The sequence below is a fragment of the Taurulus bubalis genome, assembly GCF_910589615.1.
Source record: "Taurulus bubalis genome assembly, chromosome: 16".
In the NCBI taxonomy this organism is placed as follows: Eukaryota; Metazoa; Chordata; class Actinopteri; order Perciformes; family Cottidae; genus Taurulus; species Taurulus bubalis.
In genome coordinates, this window is record NC_136604.1 from 5,455,321 (window position 1) to 5,471,310 (window position 15,990).

At 42.8% G+C, this 15,990-nt stretch overlaps 1 long non-coding RNA gene across 2 annotated transcripts; it reads left to right on the forward strand.

Moving 5' to 3' along the window:
• Positions 1-9,061: 9,061 nt before the first annotated feature.
• Positions 9,062-13,635, forward strand: LOC306749056. Of its 2 annotated transcripts, XR_013771173.1 has the most exons (7): positions 9,062-9,105; positions 9,341-9,381; positions 9,719-9,794; positions 10,787-10,864; positions 12,351-12,420; positions 12,728-12,803; positions 13,526-13,635. It is a non-coding gene; the product is annotated as an uncharacterized lncRNA (long non-coding RNA). The 2 variants fall into 2 exon arrangements; XR_013771174.1 differs by lacking the exons at positions 9,062-9,105; positions 9,341-9,381 and adding an exon at positions 9,437-9,614.
• Positions 13,636-15,990: the final 2,355 nt, after the last annotated feature.

The following is a 15,990-nucleotide window of genomic DNA, read 5'->3' on the forward strand; positions in this document are numbered from 1 at the left end:
CCACACATTCATACCAGCTGATATACAACTGAGTGAACTCTACACCATCACCAGATCTCAATAACAGCCGGAGGCGCGGATACACAAACAAGCGGAAATCAGGAAAAATAAAACCTGGAGATATGAAACTTAAAGAGATTAAATCGCTGATTTGTACCGAGAGAAACTGACACATTGTGTACTGGTGGTGCAGAATTTAAGCTCTTCGCAGCACATGAAGGCTTAATGCCGAAAAAAAAGAGCCACAATGCAGCTTGTCTTAAAATGTGGCGGTCTTAGGGGGAGACTTCAGGGCCTGGGTGTGTTTTTTTGTTTTGTTTTTTCTACAGTGGGTGATGGCCCCTCGGGGCCCAGCGAGAGTTTTTTTTGTCACAAGTGTTTCCGACATAAACATCAAAGTGAGCCGAGCGCTTCCCAGCAGCACCGTGGAGGATTCCTGCAGATACGCTCTTTCCCCGACTCTGGCTCAAGTGTGTCTGGCTAATTATAGCAGCTCGCCTCCCAGGCCGGCTTCACACATCTGGTGTTGTGGGCTTTTTGTCACTCCTCCGTTTCTGACGGGATCCCGCTGAACAAAGTTCACTAAGGGACAACACCTTGTTTTTTATTATTTAATCCGGACTCTCTGCTGTTTTTGCAGTGGAATGTGGCAGAAGGTCACGCAGGTTACTCTCCGTTTATTGCTGAGTAATGAAAATCACATCGCATCTCTAAGCGGTCGACGTTTGTCGGGGTTGTTTGTGTGTTTTAGTGCTCAAACAGGCTTTTTTATGATTGATCCATTGTTAAAAAGACCATTCCATTGATTTTACGAATCTCATTTTACGAGCTCAGCTATTGGTTATTGGTCAGAGCCTGCTGGGTAAAGACTAAATATAATAAGTCACATGTGCATAAACAGAAGCCAAAATGTGAAACTGTGCATATGAGGCTCGCAGCAGAGCAGCAGTGTTGGGAGACGAAGGGGGCTTCAGTTCAGCTCGGCCCAGCAGATGGATGCTGTTGGATTCGGGCAACAGATAATAGACTTAAGGACAGACCTCTGCAGCCTTGCCCCTCTTTTCTCAATGAGAGCTGTAATCACTGAGCCCGCTGACGTGGAAACCTGCCAGGAGATCACAGTTTGTGAGCCATCCGACTGTGACGGCCTCATTGATCCGCTGCTGTCAGCTGATTCATCCATGGTGGAAAATTCCACCTGTCGTTTTCCACACAGCCGTTTGAAATACCATCAACACGGTGGTCTGGTGGGGCATGTCGTGTATACCTGGTACGCACTGACAGCCAATGAAATTGCAGCATTATTTACATTTACATCATTGTTTAACATGGTGGTGTAATGGTTAGGGCATTCGTCTGGCATGTGGAGCTCCAGGTTCCAAACTTGGCACTTTTTTTCCCCTTTCTTTCAAAACAAAAATGTCATAATGTGACTAACAGGTAATTTATTTATATGACCTTTTAGTCACATTCTTCATAGAGAATCAATGGAGGCTCCGTTTAGGGCATTTTATTTAAAAAAACGCAGCTCCAAGGCAGACAGATTACTTAGAGGCCAGATTTAGAGTCCACTCAGTTTGTCTTTTTTGTTTATTCCGTCTTCTAGTATAACCTACTCAACTAACTAATACTTAACAAAACCAATACAACTAAGATAAATAGATACATCTACCTGAAGATCATTATTCCACACGGTGGTGTAATGGTTAGTGCGTTAGACTGTTAGTTAGAAAATGAAAAACATTATGAAAATAAATGTAACACACACGTCGTTACGTCTAACACGTTATTTTATTTTTCATGTATAACTTTCTTTCTTCTTTTTTCCCCCTTTCTTTCAAAACAAAAATGTCATAATGTGATTTATGTCTAAATGTAATTTAGTTCAAGAATAAAGTTGATCACTAAAGTTGAACAATCATTTATAAATTCCCAATTTGTCTCAATCATAGTCATAACAATTGCATCATGTTGCAATTTTGAGATAAAGCTGATTTTATAATTCACTAATTCAAGAATAAAGTTGGACAATAAAATGTATCAAGTTCCCCTGAAGGGATCCTGGCAGTACACCTGGGCCTGAGGTAACCGAGAGGTGAGCGTCCTCCCAGGAGCTTCCCCTCAAGGGAGGCTGTGCTCAAGCAAGTATACACACTCTACTCTGTGTGTGGAGTTTTAAACTAATCCAAGCACACAGTGTTCGACATTTTTCCTCAAAACCGATATCCGGTTGCTCAGTTGAGGAGAAAGAATCGTCATAATTTGACTGGAAAGGGTCATAACATTTTGAGATAAAGTTGATATTATTATTCACTAGTTTTTGTTTTTTTAAATAACCAACACGGTGATAGGTTGGGTGCCATATTCACGAGAGATCTCTCTGTAGCCTCGGGCTCAGGTGTGTGTCCCATGTACGGCCCTTCCTCACGCTTAGCTCGCGCTCAGGTGAACCTCCAGGTGTTCAAACCCGGACCTCTCGTGTAACATGTGGCTGATGCAACCACTATCCCACTCTCTCTCTGTCAGTCTCTCTTTCTTTTCTCTCTCTTTACACACACACACACACACTCACACTCGTTGGGTCTCAAGTCAGAGAGTTTAGCTACTACTACTTTACCCGAGACAACGATGTGAATAAGTCCATCATTGTCTGGCACAGCAGGCCTCAGGTCAGTATTCATAGAGAGTTGGAGAGCGCAATATCAAAGTAGCTATCATATTCTCTTTTTTCATAACATCCATTTTTGTTGTACTTCTGCTGCGCTGAATGAGAAGCACCAAATGAAACCGGCCACAACCAACAGAAGACATGCAAAACCCACAAGAAGTCCTCGTCCTTCCTAATGACATGCGGATGAGTCGGCAGTTTCTTCAGCAGCTCATTGGCAGTAAGAAGCACTCAGTCAGGAGTTTTTTCATCAGGGAGGGAAACAAACGAGGTAAGATAATCTGATAAAGTCACTGATGCATCCAGTCATGAGGAGAGCTGCTGAGAACATCCCTCCTCCCTCTCGACTCCGTAAACGTGTAAAAGGATTAAATCTCTGTTGCCATTAGCCGTTGTTAATTGATCCTCCCCCGAGTGGGGCCCCGGTGCAGAGCAGACAAATGTCCCTGCACGGGCTCCATTAGCAGCTGGACTCTTGGCTTTGGGTTTGAGCGACACCACCCACAGGTAAAGGCCGGGAAACAAACAGGCAATTATGAGAGGCAGATCAGCATGTTCTGTCCCCGGACCTCCTCCCTCTAACCTGGCCTGCTGTCAAGCTGCTCGTGCTCAGCGCCCGACCTCCCCCCGCCTCCGCCTGCCTCCTCGCATCTACTTCACAATTACTGGCTGTCTGGTGGAGCGATAATCACTGCAGCAATCAAATCAGGCTCCAGATCCGCTCCTGTGTTTCTGCTCCTGTGTTTCTGCTCGGCTGCCGCTCTGATGTGAGGCACGAGATCAGAACGAGACGTCAAAGTGTGTTTCAAGGGCCTCGTCGGTCTCCTCCTCCCTCTGCGGCTCCGTCCCCCGATAAACGCCACTGGGAGAAGGTCGAGGCCGGTCCACACTGTCCACAGAAGTATTCAAATCCACAGTACAGAAATACTCAAGTACGTGTAAAAGTCCTGCAAGTAGTATCAGCGTTGTGTCACGACATCACCATTATTATTGATGCAGTACTTTTAAGCCCCTTCCCCTCTTCAGACCCCCATACTTCTGAGGGCCTTTGTTGGAACCCATCCTCAAACCCACCCTTCATTTTGATCTCAACTACACACCTGTTAAGTTTCATGGCTGCGTCTTGAACGATAAGAAGATCCGTCTACACTTCAGTAATAGTAGTAATACTCAAACTGTCAGGGCTGGTAGGACTAATCTTCATTACAGTGGTAAAGTAAGTGTAGCTTCAGGTAAAATGGATTCAGTACAAGGCGAGGAAAGGCTCTTTTTCCAGCGTGTATCTTAGTAAGTGAGTAATTTTCCATCAGCTGAGATGCAATCTTATTATTACTGTGGCGGAACAAAAACCTTCTAAATCCTATTTGTCTTGCAGATAAACAGTGTGGCCCTCAAAGTGGAAAAAACCCAAAGGTGATAATTAACACTCATCTTAACTCTTCGCGTGTCCCTGGTATTTTTATCAACGCCTCCCGTGTTGCCAAACATGTTTGCGTCGGCCACAATACAACTCCTGTTGCCGATCATAAACATGCTCTTATCGCTAATGCTGTTGCTGAAATACCCGTTTAGGGCTGAGTCACGGGGAAGAACGAGCGCAGTGAGGCCTGAAGAGGCTGACTCAGGTCGCCTGGTGGGGAAACCGTGTACTGGAAAACTTCTTAATACTTAAGAGTATGATGCGTCCGCTGGAGCAGTGATTTTCAACCACACACACACACACACACACACACACACACACACACACACACACACACACACACACACACACACACACACACACACACACACACACATTCCAGGTTGTATTTTCCAGAACTGCTCTGAAAATACTCCGCTCCCAGTAAAAGTGCTGCATTCAGAATGTAATCAGTGGAATGGGCCACCGGTATCTTTCGCTCTCTGCCCACGTTGTACTGCAGCTGTTTCCCTCCGGATAAATAAAGTTTTATCTTAAAGTATCAACAGTCCTCATTATGCAGAATGGTGTTATGTCAGACAGATAGAATGTTGTATTCTTCTGCTCCTAAACAAACAAAAGTAAGAACAATTTAATATTGTAGGTCATCAATGTGGAGTCACTTTCAGATATTTGTGTATACTACTGGGTAGATAAGTGTTGTAGTACTGCTTCATATCATATGCTATGTGTTTTCTTATGTAAATAGAAACTAGCAAGTATAAGTGTCACATTCATTTTTACTCCACTCTTCAGTGGACTAGAAAATACAATATTTGCCTCTGAGGTGAAGTGGCGTAGAAGAATAAAGGAAATCCTCAAGTATTGTACAAGTACCTCAAAACTGTAGTTAAGTGCAGTGCTTTAGTAAATGTACTTACAGATTTTTAAGCTCCTAAACTCAAGATGCGTTCCAAATCGCATACTTTTTTTTTCACTGTTAGCTGCGCTTACAAAGTATGAACTGTTGCATGCTGTATGCATTAAAATGCATTAAAATGCATACAGTATGCATAATGCATTAATACATTACATTACATTTAAAGATGTAACTAAAACTCTGACTGATGCTGCGGTTACTGCGGGGCTGGAAGAAGTACAAATATTATATAAAAAGTAGCGATGTGTAGTACATTGTAGAAATAGAACATCTTACTTCAAAGAATCAGCATCAAAATATACTGAAAGTACAAATACTTCTTCTGCAGAATCTGAATCAATGCTCAGAATCAGTATGATAGTATATTATATTCCTGGATTATAATGAGTGATGCATTCACACACGACACTTTAATGTTGCGGCCCGTGGAGTCGGAGGTCATTTTGGTTCATGATTCGTGATTCCCCCGGACCGCCTGTATGAAGTATTTCCCCTGGTTTCTGCGATCAGGGATCAGGAGAAAGGGATTACGGGGCTCGTTCAAACCACAAAGTCCGAATCAAACCCACAAAGCCTCTCGGGAGACTAAACCGAAGGGTCCTCGTACACACTGACTCCAACAGAAAGGGCCCCGCCAGACAACACTAAGGTCCCGATGGAGCGGGGTCAGATTAGATTCTTAAACAAATGTGCCTCCTGAATGGATCACAACACAGACAAATACATATTTTAATGAAATATAACCAAATAGTTGCATGCTTGATGATTGCTTAGTAGTTTGAGTCATTCATCAAACATTGGCAAGTTCCAGCTTCTCAAATGTGAGGATTTCCTGCTTTTGTCTGTTTTTCTTCTACATTGTAAATTCAATACTTTTGTGTTTTTGCATTGTAAATGAGATTAAATTGAAGACTTCCTCTTTGGGTTCTGGGAACTTGTGATGTTTCTCTATTTTCTGACGTTTTCTACACTCAATGATTAATCGTTAATTAGGAAAAAATGTTGTATTGTTTATTTTATTATATTAACTACGGTATCTCTCGGACGAGGTGGCCTCTTCTGGAGCGTGACAAAGTCGGTCAGCTGATACAACACACACACACACACACGCACACGCACACACACACACAAAGGCATTATTCACATGCCGACTCGGATCTAATGCCGCTTACATAACTCTCGCCTAAGTCTTTAAGTGTTGCCACCAACCAACCTGCTCCCTCCCTCTCCCAGCTGCTGGTGGTCACCTTGATGCAGATCAGGGAGCAGTGACGTCGTCACCGAGCGCCCCCTGCAGGGCGGATCACAGACCTGGTCCGGCAGTGTGGACAGCTGTCTGCGATCGGGCCGATCCTCTGACGTCCGCCGCTAGTTGGATTCATCCGGATATGATTAACCTCTCGGTCGGCCCTCAGCGAGGCCTCTGTAGTTGTTGCTACGCCTTTTATTCCAAATCGGACACACTTTCCTGTTCTGTAGCTATTCGATGGATTATTCATGTAAACACACCGATAGGTGCAGCTTTAACCTCGTTGGCCTCGAGATTTTGAGCGAATTAAAATAGTGAATTCGATCAGGGTTCACCTCCATGTTAGCGATGGCCCGGCCTCGGTGTCCTCAGCAGCAGCTGCTTGTTATGACACCACGACTGACATGAAAGTCATCTCATTTTTGGAGAAGCTTTTTGGTCTTCGAGCTATTTTAAGAATCTTCCCACAGTGTCTGAGACGTGCAGTTGATCTCATTGTCCGTGCTTGTTTTGATTTGTAGGCCGCTGCTCCTACTGTTGGTGGTATTGCACAGACGTGTTGGGATGAACCCAGGGACATGGTGGGAATCAAATCTGGATGGCACACCGTTTTGGCCGGAGACGGCGCGCAGAAAGGTTATGATAACTCTGCCTTTTCTCATTTACAGCTGCAACAGAGCCGAGATCTGCGATGGCGCCGGATTTGTTTTTAATAAGAGACACAGACTTTGCTGTAAACGTCTCCTGGGTCACACCAAACATTACACACAAAAAGGCCCAGAAAGGAGCAGCTGAAACGGCTCGTGTTTGGGTTCAAACATAGATTCAGATTGTGCGTTTTCTTCATCAGCATGCGAACCACGTTGTCAGCTGTGCATCACGGTGTGCAAACAAAGATGAAATTCATCGCGGACGTCTGCCGATGGTGCGGGCCACGGCGGGCGGCCCGGGGAGGAGTCTGCTCCTCTATGGCTTGTATTGTTGTTCGCAGTGAGTCATCCACCTCGTGGAGGCTCCCGACTCCCACCAGCATCGTCTGTCCACCGGGTTACAACAGCCTCCTACATGCAGTAGAGGCGGTCTGCGGCGGCTTCAAACCACTTTATACAGTATCACTGTGCGGATGGTTTCATTCTCAAACCCTGTACAACTAATTTGGTTAAATATGGACCCCCCAAAAACATTTCTTTACTTGATAAGAAATGTCCTAAATGAGCTGTAGTGTGCCAAACTTATCAGTCCACCTTTCCATTCAGTCCATGGCTGTGTACTTTGTGTTAAAGGTAAAGATTTAGTTTTCCATTTGTTCTCATTGTGAAATGTCTAATATGAGGAAGTAAGTTAGACTGTGTAACTGTTTCATAATTAGTAGACGTGGCATCCATTTGTTTGCCTCCCCACATTGAAAAGAAAACCAGACAAATATGATGTATAGTCAAAGACCAGTTTATAGATGGTTCTTCCCCTCATCATCAAAGACATCAAATTCAAACACCCTATCTGCCATTATCTGGTATTTTATTGCCCCCTGCTGGGAGAACCTGTGAACTGCCGTAAAACCTCACATCATATAAAGACTGTATATAAGAAGGAGGAAACGAGGAAGGAAACCTTGTGAAACAGGTTTTAAATGTGATGAAATGCTTGTTGGGAATAGAGTGTGGAGCTCTGCTTTGAAGGCGTTATATACAGTCTATATATATATATATATATATATATATATATATATATATATATATATATATATGTTTGTTAACTACATTATGGCTGTGTGGCATATAGAACCTTGTTAGGAAAACTGGACGTAATACAAGCACTAGCATTAAGATATGTAGTGTGACTTTTAAGACAACATCTGTGCCTGCATGTAGAAATGGGGGAAATGCTTTTGGAGTTAAGAAGACTGCATGACGTATTGGGGACATAACAGCCATCTGACAATAAATGTTATTAAGCCATGCTGGACATGTGATTTAATAAAAGGGCCAACTAAAAGCTTTGGTTGGGTTGTAAAGAAGAAGACTAGTGAATCGGGTAAACTGCATCAGAGTTATTCTATCACCGTTGAAATATCTCCAAGTGCCTATATGTGCTTTTTGATGTGCCTAGTTCTGTCTTGTGTTTGTTTGTGTATTGTGGAAAAGACAATAAAAACATTTATAATATATATATATATATATATATATATATATATATATATATATATATATATATATATATATATATATATCTGAATCCATCAATGTGTGTGTGTGTTCATTTTGTGTGGGTCCCTGCCCATGTTGGAGTACAACATCAATAAGTCAGAAGCTAAAACGGTGATACAGGGACACATCAAAACTCTATGGCACAACGACTGGGACAAAAGGGAGTAAAGGAAGATGTCTTTTTAAAAATAAACCCTTGCTTGGGAAGGCAGGATCAAGGGGACGAGATAGGAAAGAGGAGAGGATCCTAACTAGATTAAAATGGTTTTAACAGTTCCTGGAAAGCAAAATAGTGGAAAGTGTGTATTTTCTGAAGAAGAAACAGTTTTATTGTTCTGTCAGAAGCACGATTCAGAGAGGAAAACATCAGTAATGTAGGAAAGAAACATTCTCGAGACACTTGTATTATTGAGAGTCAACAAGACAAATGAATAGAAGTGGTTTCCTTTTGTTTGGTTCATTCTTGTCGGTAGACCCTTTGGCCACACTCCAGAGCAGTGGGTGGCGGTAATGCACCCGAAAGCTGTTTGCCACCCGACATTAAAAACAAAAGAAGAAGAAGAAGAAGCCTCGCGCGTCGCCCTACATTACGTCACATCCGGGCAGATAGTTCATTTGAGCAGACGGCGGACGAATCGAGAGGTAATGTACGTGATAGTTATCTGTCTCCATCCGACCCACGTTTACACATGTATGAAGTTTGTGACTTCTTGAAACTTCATTCGAAGCGTGACGTCGTGATGAAATGGCGGCATTGTTGATGAAATGGTGTTTTTAAAGTGTTCTAAAGTCCGGAGGGGAAATGCGGGCGGTGCACTTCTGCTAGCTGCACTCCAGGTTTTAACAGCCGTTAACAGCCGTTATTTTCTGTCAACAGACTGAAGACACACGTGTAACGTCCAACCTCAAGATGTTCAGGTAAGAAATGTTTATATATATTAAAACATGTAGGTCCCAGCGTGATGAGCGTGTGTGCGCTAACTAAGTTATAAACTTTACAGTTTTATTTTGTTCCGTATAATTGTCGTAAATTGCGCAGACCTTATCCAGCGAGGCCCAGCCTGCCGTGGCTCGTCCTTTCCTGTTGTGTCTGCTAGAGGGACGCGAGGTTGTTTGAGGCCCGGCCGTGACTCTTTACGGCAGGGTTATAGGTAAACCTCCGACAGCCCGTAGCGAGTTTACAGGAAGCCTGTTAACACTGAACCATTACACGTTTGAGCCTAAATTAATTCTGTTTACCGTTTTTTTTCCGTAGTTGTGAACACCTTGCTGGGGGAGGGTATCCACGAGCCAGCGAGGAGACCACGTGCCACGAAGGGAGCAGTCTGCAGGTATCCACGTTTGCTAGAGATTGTACTTTATCAGTTTACAATTGCAACTTTGGTGTGGCAAAAATACATTGCACAATATGTATAAGGCCACTTGACATTTGCAACCATCTGTTTAAGTGTGGAAGTCAATTTCTGATTAAGAAGTCCTACTCAAGCTGTTTTCAGCTGGTTGGCTCTGAGCTATCAAATACTGATTACGTTATCAAGATCAGAATTTGATTTGAATACATTGGCATGGATATATTCTAGACATTAAAAGTGTTTGTTTTCCTCCAGTTAAACACAACTGTCAGCAACACAGATTGCTTTGTACTGTCACGACTACAAATTGGTTTCACTTTCCACTCATAATTGCCTTTTTATGTAGGCAGTTAAAGTATCATCACTTATTGGCACAGTATATTTGCTGTGCACTTTTTTTATTGTACACGGTCACAATGCCACAACAAAGCTTCAGTAAGCTTTTTTTTTTTTCCTATTTTAACAGGAATCCTATCCTGACTTGACATCTGGTGCTAAAGTATGACAGAGCTGAAAAAGTTAGTTCTTATCCTAATGTAAAGTCCACACATGGCCTTAAAGTAGCGTCTGTGATGTTGTATACTTGCGATGCCGCTACGTTGTGCAGACCTTATCCAGCGAGGCCCAGCCTGCCGTGGCTCGTCCTTTCCTGTTGTGTCTGCTAGAGAGACGCGAGGTTGTTTGAGGCCCGGCTGTGACTCTTTACGGCAGGGTTATAGGTAAATCTCCGACAACATTTAGTGAGTTTACAGAAAGCGCCTGTTAAGGGTTTATTGGTTTCCTCTAGTGCAACACAGATTGCTTTGTACTGTCAAGACTACAAATTTGTATCACTTTCTGCTCATAATTGCCTTTATTATGTAGGCTGTTAAAGTCTCATCATTGATTGGCACGTTGTTGTGCTCTATTTTATTGTACACTGTAACAATGCCCAGTACTTTGAGTAAGATGGTTTTATATTTTCTTTACAGGACTGTAGACATGAAGCCCTGCCTGACTCAAACCCCCTGACTTGACATCTGGTGCAAAAGTATGACAGAGCTGAAAAAGTAAGTTTCTTCCTAATGTAAAGTCCACACATGACCTTAAAGTAGCGGTATGTCATGTTATATACTTGCGATACCGCTACGTTGCGCAGACCTTATCCAGCGAGGCCCAGCCTGCCGTGGCTCGTCCTTTCCTGTTGTGTCTGCTAGAGAGACGCGAGGTTGTTTGAGGCCCGGCCGTGACTCTTTACGGCAGGGTTATAGGTAAACCTCCGACAACATTTATCGAGTTTACAGGAAGCGCCTGTTAACGGTTTATTGTTTTCCTCCTGTTCAACACAACTGTCAGCAACACAGATTGCTTTGTACTGTCAAGACTACACATTGTATCACTTTCTGCTCATAATTGCCTTTTTTTATGTAGGCTGTTAGTCTCATCTCTTATTGGCACATTATAGTTGTTGTGACCTTTTTTTTTATTGCACACGGTAACAATGCCCAGTAGGGCTGCAACTAACGATTATTTTAATAATCGGTTGATTATTTTTTCGATGAATTGGATAAAAAAGCAAAAAAACATTCATTTCCAACGCTTTGTTCAAAAACAGAAGTGACAGTGCAAATTCACAGTGCAAAACATGTTCAGAAAGCACAAACAGGTTGCTCCTTGAACATCCCTGAGCTGTTAATTAAACAAATTAGATTAAAATGGACTAACACTAAAAACATACACATGTATGCTTTACATCTGCCAAATGTGAGCCTTTTTTTTTTTACTGTAATTGATCTCCTTGGAGTAGAGGCTGCTTTAGCATACCCTGCTTTATCAATATGTATGAAGCACTGGGACAGTGGGAAGCTGCACTGCTCCCCTCACGTCTGTTTTGACCGAAGCCTCCAGGCCCAGCTCCATCTCAGCTCTGCATATACAGAGTCCTCTTCCTTAAACTATTTCATTCTGGGCCTCTTATGACCACGAAATGACGTTGTTGGCTAAGCCCAACTACGTGATTTGATTCAGTCTACTTTGAGTAAAAAAAAAAACCTGCAGCCAGATCCGCCAGTGTGCCGATTTAACGAGTGACAGCGTGAACTGAACCAGACTGGGGGGTTACGGCATGTTTCACCACGTTACGTTTTTTACAAGCAAGACTGAACTGTGACGGAACATAACGTAACTTTAACGACAATACACAACCAAACACGTTAGCTAGCGTTATAGCTAGCTTGAGGGAAATGAAGCTGCTGTAGACATCTTAACGCTGATTGGCCAAGACTCGACACGTCACATCCAAGATGTTCTATTTTTGCTAAAAATCACAACCTCAGCGTTTCTCAGTCTCTCACTCCAATCTCAGACACGCTGGCGGCTCTGCTCCGCTCTTTTTTTTTTTCTCTCCGCGACTTTATGACTGCCGTAAACGCGCGACACAGCGAATCAATAATGAAATTCGTTGCCAACACTTTTGCTAATCGATTTTTATCGATTCGTTGTTGCAGCCCTAATGCCCAGTGCTTTGATTAAGATATTGTATTTTTATTTTAACAGGAATCAAGCCCTGCCTGGCTCAGACACCCTGATTTGACATCTGGTGTTCAAGTATGACTGAGCTGAAACGGTAAGTTTATTTTCTTCCTGATGTAAAGTCCACACATGGCCTTTTAAAGTAGCGGTCTGTGATGTTGTATACTTGCGATACCGCTACGTTGTGCAGACCTTATCCAGCGAGGCCCAGCCTGCCGTGGCTTGTCCTTTCCTGTTGTGTCTGCTAGAGAGACGCGAGGTTGTTTGAGGCCCGGCCGTGACTCTTTACGGCAGGGTTATAGGTAAACCTCCGACATTTGTTGTCTTGGGTTTGGAGCCGGACGACATGCTTCCAGTGACTTCTATTGACTTTGCTTGTATCTCTTTCTTTGCTTTTACAGGAGCTGAAGAGCAGAAGACTCAGCGCGACTCTTGGAGACGCTTTGGCTGCTTTTGAGTGTAAAAGTTATTAAAGTGGTACGTTAACCTGAAACGTTTTTTTCCCTAGCAGTGAATGTTGAACGTAGAACATCAACCTGCACTGTCTTTCGGCATAAAGGTTATTGACTCAAGACTTAACTTCTGATAGGTTCCCTTTTTATTTCCTCAAATGTTGCTGTAGTCTGTAAGTTACTCTCTGGTCTTCCATATAAGTTATTTTCTGTCATGTTTGGATTGGTTTCGTAGTCTCTACTTTTGCAGTCGTGTCAAATTCAGTGTGTCCTTTTCAGTGGACCTCACTGGCCAAAATGGCTGCCACAGTGACTGTAGTTCATGGGCCCCACCGCCTTGTATGGTGGGCAGCGGGGATAAATATGTACTACAGACAAATACTTGTATGAAAGAGCCATCGTATTACCAAAAGGGATGTTTAGAAGAGTCTAGTATTTTTTTTTTTTTTAAAGACCATAGCAAGTTAGGCACATGTATAACAAACTAATAACCTCAATAATGATTATGTGTAAAAAGATTCTGCATTAAAGGAGACTCTTGGTATTGCAGCCTTATGTTTGATAGTGAAACGTAATTATTACTTGTAGCCTGAACATGGAATGCAATATTCCATGTTGGATTCCATAGTTATCCAGTATTAATTAAATGAATATTGTACACTAAACATACAGTAGATGGTTACTTTTGCCTAACATACTTTACTGTTTCTAATCTATTGTCCTTTCCTGCTCTTCTCATTTGATTAGGAGCTGAAACGAGAGACTGAAGACTTCTGTTGACGTGTCTACAATAAAATGTGTTTTATAAGCATATTCGTCCTCCTCAGCTATGTAAATATACATGTTTCTATTTTCATAGAAATCTACAGGCACCTCTTGACATCTTGTTTATGTTACCTCTTTTCTTTATATTTAATGGGTTTCCTCTAAATGGCATGACTTTGTATGTGCTCACCACACCACGTCTGGGATTTCTATTAGAAAGGGTCAAGATTTCATCCTGGAAGAATCACTTGAGTTATCTTGTATTGTGCACAGGGACCACACATCTTAACTCATGTTACATGGAGCGTCTCAAAAGATACTATAGAGTTGCATTGGGGGGGGGAGTGTAGGATCCAGGGATCTTGAAGTCTCACCCAATTAGAGACTAATGCTGTGTTCACACCAAAACAGTTGCAAATTTTCGCAACGCCACTTCGCGCCGCAGGTGAAAGATTCGCTCTGTGGTTAATCCGTTTTTTCGCAACCATTGCTGGGGAAAGGGGGCGGGGCTTATCTCTGTCTTGAAAACATTTACTATTTCCTTCATCCAGCAGGTAAATAACCTCTAGTTCTGCTTTATACTTGTTGAGGAAGTCCCACACACGTCGGAACATCAACCGCCCCGTGTCTGGGTTCATAATATTATCTGTAGTCGCACACAGCTCCGACTCCTCCAGGACGAGTGTCTGAATGAAGCCGCTTCCAGCGCTCCTTCAGCGGACCAGCAGCTTCATTCAGTAACGGCGGTGATGCCGGGCGGAGCTTCTCAACGCTGATTGGCTTTCGCAACTCCGCGTCATGCGAATTATTCGCTGGAGTTGAAATATTTGAACGCCGGCGAAAAAGCGGAGTTGCGAATATTCGCAACGCCGTTTCGCCTCTATTGCGACGCCCGGTGAAAAATCCGCTTTTTCGCAACCTAACGCGTCTGTGCGTTGATTTAACATGTAATCTGGACGCGCGAATATTTCGCAACTGTTTTGGTGTGAACACGGCATAAGTGTCAGTATGCATCTGCTGCATCACGTTTGACCATCTTCCCGGAGATTCTTCAACCCAAACTCTCCCAGCACACCGTGCCAGCCCCACCTGTCGGTGGATCACAAACTTCCTGACAAACAGGACTCGGCAGGTGAGGCTGGGAAAAATCACATCCAGCACCCGGGCCATAAGCACTGGCGCCCCCCTGGGATGTGTGCGCTGCCCTCTGCGCTTCTCCCGACCGAAGAGTTGACTTTGGGCTGGTCTGAACCCTGTAGGTGTGGCTGTGTGAACATAAGAAAATGGAATCGGTATCGGTTCAATGGCCAGGATGATGATTGCTGGTTGTCTCCTAATAGCCGAGACCGTTGGCGCCACAGTGCCGGACTATTGGGAATCAACCCTGTGACGATTTAAATGTATGTTTTGCTTTTAAGCATACATGTTGCCTCCTGTTCTTTATGGGTCAAGTTTTGGCCACACCATTTTTGGTAATAAACAGTTATCCGTTTAATCGAATGAGATCAAAGTAAAACCTAACTAGAAAAAGGTTTGTAAATGAAAACCTGATACATGTAATGTCTTCTGATTAGATGACACATGCAGCTTGTTGGTATGTAACTGGTCTTCTGGCTGACTGTCGAAAGACTGAAGTGATTTCAACAGAACTGTTACGAGCCAAACATTACGGGAGGAGATGGACCGGAAACGGTTGCAGTCATGTATTAATTTGCGGAAATCCAAATATAACTCATCAAATCTGTTAATGCAACAAGCCTCGTAGATCCTTTAGTTCAGTAGAAGATGACAATTTGAAATGTTGAATTTGAATAATTAATTGAAATTAGATTATTCTGAAACTCAAGTTGTAATTCAGTTAAAGATCCACGTGAGGGTGTTATTGCACCATGTGTGCGCTGTAGAGCAGGACCGCTTTAGGTAAACTGAAGTATATTTGACTTGTTTTAATTTTAAGCTTATTGGTACTCATCGATGGATCACGGGAGATTTCTACAGGTATGCTGAATGAAATGTGTGTCCACCTCATTAACACAAATGTAAAGAAGTAGTAAACAGATGAATTAATAGCTCACCGACTTTAAAATATATTTTGTAGAGGTAGAATTTATTGCTGAGCTGCTGTGTTTAATCCATCAGCTGTTAGTTTGCAAGCAGGCAGCTTGAATATACTGTACATTACATTAGGTGATGAAACTTTTATAGTATTTAACTTAGTTAAATCTGAACTTTTGCACTACTTTATGCACCTTCGTATTTCTGTGGCATGTCGAAGAAGTTATAAGTCCCCATGGAAGGAATGCAGATTTATTTCCCCTTTCCCAAAAATAAATAGAGTTGTCAACTAGGAATAATTTTATTGTGAAATGCATGAACCGTAAACATGGAGCGGAAATGACGTCAGTTTCGGTTTCGTCCGCAACGCTACAAAATGTAGCGAAAGTCAT